The sequence below is a fragment of the Poecilia mexicana genome, unplaced genomic scaffold (assembly GCF_051168715.1).
Source record: "Poecilia mexicana isolate PSO_F unplaced genomic scaffold, ASM5116871v1 scaffold_14, whole genome shotgun sequence".
NCBI classification, from domain to species: domain Eukaryota; kingdom Metazoa; phylum Chordata; class Actinopteri; order Cyprinodontiformes; family Poeciliidae; genus Poecilia; species Poecilia mexicana.
Window position 1 is genome coordinate 16,025,346 of NW_028263383.1, and position 8,553 is coordinate 16,033,898.

At 41.9% G+C, this 8,553-nt stretch overlaps 1 protein-coding gene across 1 annotated transcript in view; it reads right to left on the reverse strand.

Annotated features, from left to right (window-relative positions):
* fam222ba (family with sequence similarity 222 member Ba) overlaps nucleotides 1–3,048 on the reverse strand; it is a 56,497-nt gene extending 53,449 nt beyond the window's left edge. Inside the window, exon 1 of the mRNA XM_015012326.2 lies at nucleotides 2,788–3,048. The gene's annotated coding sequence lies outside the window, so the exon portion shown is untranslated. The remainder of the gene's footprint in view (nucleotides 1–2,787) is intronic.
* Nucleotides 3,049–8,553: the final 5,505 nt, after the last annotated feature.

Sequence of the window (8,553 nt, forward strand, 5' to 3'; positions counted from 1 at the left end):
CAGGCTGTCGTCATTAGAGATGAGCCGCGCTTTACAGATGAGAAGAGGCCTTACAGTAATTTGCTGCTAAGACCTAATTAATCTTCATTGTGCTGGGAAACATAGCACCCAAACGCAAAGACGGTTTCCTTCTGCACTGATAATTGCAGGGAGTCGAGGGACCTGAGTTTCCCCAACAACAAGGTCTGAAATTTAATTATCTGCTCTTTGGAAAATGTAGGGGGAGAAAGCTACATTGCAAAACTGCACTTTGGGGCAAGTAATGTCAGGCTCCTGTTTGAGCAAGCACAGGATATCACTGAGCCCATCCTCCATGCTGCCATAAATTAAACAGTCTCACCTTTGTGTTTGGGGGGGGAATTGCTTTGTCACATGACCACAGATTGGCTTTCTGTCGTTTCTGTATCAAACTGCAAGTTCTGAGGCAAGTTAAGCAAAACTCCAAACGGTTGCAATATTTAAAGTAGTTGACTTCAGAGCTGGGGTTCCATTACAAGTGTGCAAAACTTTCAGTATTTTGCCATTGTCGATAAAACAAAAATTATTTCACAATTGTGATGTTTCCATTAAATAAGAAATGCAATTTAAAAAAAAAAAAAAATCACACGCGAATACATTTTGTTGTGTGGCAAGTCATTAAAAAACATGCAGCGCCATCGAATTCCTACCACTTCCTGTCGTCGTCTTTTACACCAGTAGAAACATCCAGTTCAAGACATCCTGATGCATAAACCAAGGCAGATTTGAAAAATATTGCCTTATTGATTGGTTTTAATTTGGGTTAGAAACTGAAGCTGACAGAAAGTAATGAGAAGATACAGGATTGGTTTTGTAGACAGTTCAATTATCTCATATGCTGAACTGCCTGAAGTACAACATTATAAAACCATTGGAAAAATTAATCAATACAGTACAAACTGGACACGATGCATTTGATACAAATTTAATCTTTTGTTGATGCTAGGCTACATCTAAGTGTTAAAATTGACTTTAATGACCATTTCAGCAAAACAAAAATAGACTGAAGACAGGAATAGAGGTCATGACTTGCATTTACAAAATTCCAGTGGATAGTACTGCATTTAAATATATTTTAATTTTTTTTTTATTAAGAAGTTAAACCTTCATGTTTAGAGCATTTACAGAAAGAGATTTAAACTTAGAGGAGTGGCAAAAGCAAATGAGGTGGATTAGCAGGACATTTTACTGAGGAATATTGTCTCTTCTGCCCGGATATTGAGCCGTCAGTATGTCATGACTCAGGAGTCTTCAGATTCAATTGTTTAAAAAAAAAAAAAAAATCATAAAGGGTGAGGAAAGATGCCTCAACACATGAATGTGAAAATGTTGCAAAATTTCTTCATTTTTCCATTATAGTTTAAAATGCCTCTCTATCATTTTTTTCTCTTATTATATGAAAGCACAATTGTTGGATAACAGAAAAAAAGTCGGAAATCAGTATTGGCCCAGAAAAGTCTGATCGGTGCATTTCTACTTTTATTGCGCCCCACACTGATCAGCACAAACACGATCCTTCTCCCGCATTTTGTCATTATGGATCCGCTTCCCCAACAAATAATAACAGTCCTGAATAGAACAGCTGGTATCCTCCGATCATTTCCTACCCAACATTAATCCAGCTTCATCTTACCCTGAGCCGAGGGTAAGACTTTCCCGGTCCCATCAGTCGCTGTGGAGTTGCTCTATACTGCGGTATGCTTCTCAATAAAATCCGTGACATTACAGAGCGATCACATCAACGGAGCCAGCGGACCCAGAGCAGCCAAAGACAACACGGACAGGCTGTGGCAACATTAACATTCCTCCGTCTAAAGACCAAGCTCACAGGAGGAGAGGAGGAGGAAGAGGAGGAGGGGGGACATCGATAGGATCCCATTAGTTAAGTGCGCCCTTAGGATACCCGAAATTTGATCAGAGATAGTCCTCCTCCTTTCCAGACACGATCCATTAGAGCTCTCCTGCTCCGGAGCTGCTCCTCCTCCTCGGTGGTCGAGGTTGTGCGGCAGGATCAGGATGAGCCCGGTGACGTCAACCTTTTGTTATCACCTTTAACACTTGCCTTTGCAGGTGCAAACACTTTCCTCTGTCGCTGCGCGTAAAGCTGCTATTTGCACAGCGCACACATCCCCGCGTCTGCCGCGAACAGGGCTGACACTCGCATCTGGATATTTGCTTCCACTTCCCGAAGATTTTAGGGAATATCACCAGCGAAACACACTTTAAATTTGAGCAATGTAATATTTTTTAAAAACTCAACTTTATTTCAATGAAGCTTTTTTTTTTTAACACTTCGTCTAAAACATCCTGGGAGAAGTGGTATAAAACTGCCTGTATGTGTAGTGCAAATTACGTATGACAATCCTGTAGCAGGCAAATGAATAATCCCCTGCGGGTTGGTGTCACATCACAAAATACAACTAGCTAAAAAGCCCAGTTCGCTCAGTTAACACCAGCTTGCAATGATAAAATTAGGCTCCCCGTGTCCCTATAAACATGTATGCCATTACTGAGAGCCAAAGCGTTGCTGTGGGGTTTCACAACAGATAAGCTGGGATAAAACGGGGTCAGCAGAAAGCTATAAACCTCCAGGTTGCCAGTCAGAGTGCCAGCTGACTGCCAGGGCTCCGGGCTAAGCTAGCCAGACAGTCTGAAACATACACAGTCCCATTGTTGCCTTCCCAGCCTCCCCTCATATTTCTGCCTCGGTTCAGGGGGACGTCACACGGCATCGAGCAGCAAACACGGGAAAAAGACGCAGGAACTTACCCTCCGTTCACCTCAGGGAAAAGCATCATTTTAGACCGTGGCCATGGTTTAAAACGGACAGATTTTCTGCCGTCGCCCTGCGCTGGCCGAATCACTGCTGCTGCTGCTGTCTGCGGCACCAACTTCCGGCGCATGCGCACTGGCAGGTGCGTTCCAAACAGAGCCGTGCGACAGAGAGCGTTAAAGGTACAGCCGACTCATCTGAGCTAAATGGCGAATTTAGCAGTTGGTTTTAAAAGATACGTGTCATTTTAAATATTTACTTTTCTAAAATAAAATAAATTCCCGAAAAATACCACCAATGGCTTCACTACTTCATATTTTATGACAATAGAGAACAGGGATGTACAAATGGCTTAATTATCTTCTCTTTGTGTGGAGGCCTGCTATTGACCTAATTATTCTATTCAGGTGTGGTGCAGCAGAGGCACATCTAAAAGTTGCAGGGCAGTGGCCCTCCAGGACTACAGTTTGACACCTGTGCATGATTTTGCAATTCAAGAATGATGCAAATTTTACAGACTTAGCACAGGCAGTTATTAGGTTGCAGCAAGCATTTTTGGAGAAAAATGTCTTTTTTAATAAGATGAAAGTACTTCAGATCTAACAGGAATTGCATATTAATTTTAATACAAAAATCAGAGCAATTTGCTTATATCATTAAAGCATTGTATGTTTTAATGATATAAAAGCTGCTACTTTGTGTTTGTCTATTCCATAAAATCCAAATAAAACACATTGTTCTCAGTACTTAAAATGTACCTAAATGTGGAAAAAGTCTAAAATACATGGTTACTTTTTATTCACAATGGGTGCTTCTAGGTTTTCTTTCCAGTTTATTTGAGCCTGAGGTCTGGCTCTACTGTTATGTAATTTACCTCTCATTCTTACCTCTATATTAGGAAATATAGAAAGTACTCCTGTCTCTGTTGATCTGTGTTTGATCTGTGTAACAGGTGTGTCCTTAAACAATACTTAATTAGATTTTATCTGTAAACTGCCAAGTTGCATCAATGTGAAAAGACGTTTAATATTACTACATTTAAGAAGTACTCACTGAATACAGCGGAAGCTATTATTCATATTTTATTAATAGGTTTTATCAATTTATTTTTTGAAGACATTCATAATCTTTATATGGCCCCAAATAAAAATGAGTTTGACATCCCTCACCTAAAATTTAATCTCAATATGAACTATATTTTACCATGATTAGGCACAAGGCTGAGCAGAAAAAAATGAGGGCAAATGCTGCCAAAGTCCAAGAAAAAAAATGTTTCAATATAACAAAAATAAAGCCTGGCTCCTGGTAATCAACTAATTACAAATTAGTAGAAGCTTTGAAAACACTCAGAGCTGCACCCGAAGCATATGCAATCTGAGGAGAATTGTGGACTATTGTTAATGTTAAATTGATCTTTATTTAGAACGTAAAAGAAGCGGCAGATGCATTGCTTGCAATCATGTAAAGGAATAACCATGTCTCTGTAATTTACTTAGCAGCTGTCAACTTCTACGACGTTTTATTTTTTAATACCACAAACTCACTGATGAAATTACTGTCATGCACTGTTTTCTTATGAGCCAACCAAACACGTATTTAGTGCACAAAATGTGGTTTCTCGGTCACATTTGAAGAGACGGTGGTAAATAAGCCCTTAAATCAAACTTGGCTTTAGGCTCTAAACAACCTTTGCCTGGCTCTGTATATTTTCCAAAAATAAATCACAAAAACAAATTAATAAATCCTCAAAGCCTATTTTTTATGTTTAATGGACACCTTCTTGTTTGCACATGCAGTGTTTATCTGGCTCACCTCAGTCATCCTCGTGTGCTGTACTATATTAGGAATCTTGCTGGGAAAGATAAAGCCAAGAGAGAGCACTCCTGGTCAATAGTGTCACATGCTTTGTGATTTGATGAAATGTTCTATTTGTGCAGTCTGGTGTGTATGGCCCCCTAATCAAAGACTTATATTTCTGTGACAACTAAAATAAATTACTCCATTACAATCGCCCACCTGCCCCTCTCCACAGTATTGATACCCTTTTATTACCAGACGGAGGCAGACGGACAACATCGACGATTGGGCCGAGTTAGCGAGAACGCTCCAAAACGTGTGTTAGGCGGCCGCGTAATGTCATGTCAAGGTGGAGTCGCCACAAAAAGTAATCACACGTGATTGTCCTGGAGAAAATTACACACGTTCAGAGCCACAAACACGCCTGATGTGGCGCATTGTGAGAGATAACCGCACGGCCCCCGGCTCCCAGAACAGGCCCGGCTTATTACAATACTTCAGCCAATTTAGGCCTGCAAGCTTCACTTCCCCCATCAGCGGCGGCAGAAAGAGGGAAGAATTTGGTTTGAAAGCCCAATCACATGCAGCGCTCCAAGTTCAGCAGGTGGGGAAGTAGCAGCAAGCGGGGCCCCATCAGGCAATAATACAAAGTTAATGATGCAGAATGGTGTCTTTCTCCATGGCGAAGAAGACGTCAATACAGGATGTTTAAGAACGTTGTTCCTAATTACGCTTTTTAAATTCAACACTGACGTGATTGATGATTTCAAAGGGAGGCATTATTGATCCACTTCACAGACAAGTCTCATCGATTGCAAGTCTAGAATGAATAAAAGTTTTTTTTTCTTTCCTCTTACACCTCCCCAACCCTTTTATTTCCCCCACTGAGAAAGAGATTGTACAATCAGAGCATCAGTGTGACCTATATGGGTAGTTTGGAGCCAAATCACATCTTTTACAAAGGAAGCCCTGAGCAAGGACGTATGGGACGGTGATTGCTGGATGGAGGGACCCTGGGGGTCTTTTAAGGCATCACACGCAATGCAACAGTTAAACCCTGTGCCTTTCTCAGTCTTTGCATATGTGACCTGTGGCACGATCGCTACTAACTATAGCGAGCGGCAGAATTGCTTTAAATCCTCATTTTTACCAACCCTTTACACGGATCAGTTTGGAAGAATTAACAGAGGCATTGCTTGCAAATTAAAAACATTTTATTTTATTCACAAGAATGAAGAAGTCTAATACAGTGAACTAACTTTAAGCTACTGCAAGCACACGCCTTACAATCCTGCCAACAACGCCACATTTTGAGGCAGTGGCTTATAAATCTAGTTGGGTCTACTCATACGAAGATTCATCTATATATTCATTAATCAGTGGGATTCTTTACAAATAGTCCGTCTTCGCTGGGGGTCTCAGCATGATTAAGTTAAGGAGTGGCTGTTTCACAGAAAGCCAGCCGCCTGTGCTGCATCATGCCTCTCGCTGCAATCAGCAGTGATGGAGTGATGGATGCTCTGACAGATTGTTTTTCTTCTCCCCCTCCTCTCTTTTCCCCTCAACACACACCTCCACTCCCCCGGTGACATGCCCCCATGGCTTGTGCTCATACTTTGTTATTCCCTGAGAGCAGAGAGGTGTCCTTATTAGTGCATGAACCTGACACTCGTCGCATGTCTAATCCCAGTAAATCAACAGGAGATCCAGCAAAGGCCGGGCGCGTCATGACACCACCTGGTTCAGCTGCAGAAACTTTCTGCATATTTAGGATGATCTGACCTGCTAATGCACCGCTGGCTGCTTAAATTACACAAAACCAGATTGTAGGGAATCAACAGCTCATCGGATTGCAGCAACAAGGATGAGATTTTTTCCCCCCCCTCCCATCACATCGTGCTGGATCTCATTGGCAAGTGCACTTCAAACAGCAAAAGTGCTTATGATTAAATGGTACGCAGGCAAATCTTTTCCTTTTTTTTACCCCTTTCGGTCGGGGTGTAGTGGGTTCTTCTTCCTGAAGGCCCAAGTTAATGCTGTTACAGAAAGAACTCGGATACACTCCCACGTGAAGTGGCCATGTGAGGAAAGCCCAAAGGGAGGGGGAAAAAAAAAGAGCCTTGAATGAATCTGAGAGGAAGAGAGTGGGAGAGACCCAGATGTAGGGAAAGTTCAAACATTACTGATCCTCAAATATCCTTTTTGGTTTCTGGTTCAAATGGAATTTGGCTGTAAGTGTCTGCTAAAAGCTCCATTTTTGTTGCCCCCCCCCCTCCTCCGTCGCCACCGAGCTTTTAGAGCTAGATGATGACAGATTGTGAGCTACCTGATATCCTTCATCATTCTCCCCCAGTGGAGGTGTTTGTTCCAACCCGAGCAAGTCCTCAAGGACTAACAAACAGCCGGCGGGTTTTGATGGACCACAGGGAGACATCTGCTCCGCCTGCCTTCGTCATGCGTGTTTGGAACACCGTGTTACAGTAATCAATCAATATGCAAGACTCGTCTTTTTGGCCTGTTGATTAATCTAACAGGCCTCACGGTTACAAAGTTATTATGTCGACCTGTCGTTGTGGATTGGTTTTTGAGGAGCTGCAGAGAGTGGGTATGACAGCAGGCATGGCAGAGTGCTCAATATAACCTCAACAACATTGTCACAAATGCGCTCGGAGCGCCCTCGGGGATAAGCTCTGTTCTGTGCGCTCCGGGGAGCCAGGGGGAAGGAAAGCGTCTGCGCGGTGCAATCTGATTTGCGGTTACGGGGCACAGCAGCCCTCGCCAAATGATCAACAGAATATCATCCCCGGCCCCCCAAAAAAAGATCCCGTGAGCGCAGTCATCCATTTAAACTGCAAGTTGCTCATGTCAGCAGATGTGTTTCTGCATTGTGATGAGCTCTTATGGGATTGCCGTTGGAGGTTTTTTCGCCTCTAAATGTCCTACCTGCTGTTGACAGGTGGTTCCAGAGCTGAGGGGGGCCCCCCAGGTGTCCTCTGGGAGTTACAGAGAATTTGCTGCAAAATTATGCACATCAGCTTGTTTCCTCCCTAATTTCTCAACGGAGACAAAATATAGCTGCTAAACGTGTGAGTAAAAATAATAAGAAATCCTGGGCGTGGAATGCATGATGTATCGGCACTTACGTCAGTATCGGCTGGGCCGATATTAACAACTGATATTTATTTCCATCTCGTTGCCATTTGTTTCTGGAGGAGGTTGGTCAAGTGACAGAGCTGGAGGATTATGGGGAATTTAACTGAAACAGAAAGGCAGTGGTGAAATCAGCAGCTTCTTTTCAAGAAGTTCAAGGGATAGTAAAATATATATAATACATACAATATCGATACATATCGGTTATCGACTATAACTGCCTCAATAATTTCAGGTGATACATTAAGAGATTCAAAGTGGTTTCAAAGGGATTGTCAAGTTTACTTTGTAAAAGTGCAAAGAATAATATTCATTGTTTGATTGTTGAGTTACCATAGTTACAATCAGAGGTTTAGTCCTAATCCTTTCTTTGTATTTGAGCTCAGTTTATTCACTAATACAAGTCAACGAATAAAAACCAATCATCTGTGTTTTCCAGCTCAGCCAATCAAACTTGGTCCCTTCTCCAGCAAATTTGTATTAAGACATTGTTTGTGGTGGCGCAAATACAACCCTGCTTAAAGTCAAATACAACATTGGACCAACGCTGAATGGAAGTTAACCCTAATGACCCTAAATAAACAACTAATGCTACTAAAAAATGGTTTGGGTCAATGCATATCTGTGCCCTGGAAAAATCCAGTTGAGAATCTATCAAGACCAAACACATTCTACATCTAATCTGCCTGAAATTGTTTTGTTCCAAAAAGGATTGGGGGGGGGAAAAAATGGAATTTCAAAGCTAGTGGAGACATAATTCAAAAGACTGCTGTAACTGTGGTTTTACAAAGTAGTTAAATGCAAATGAATATCAA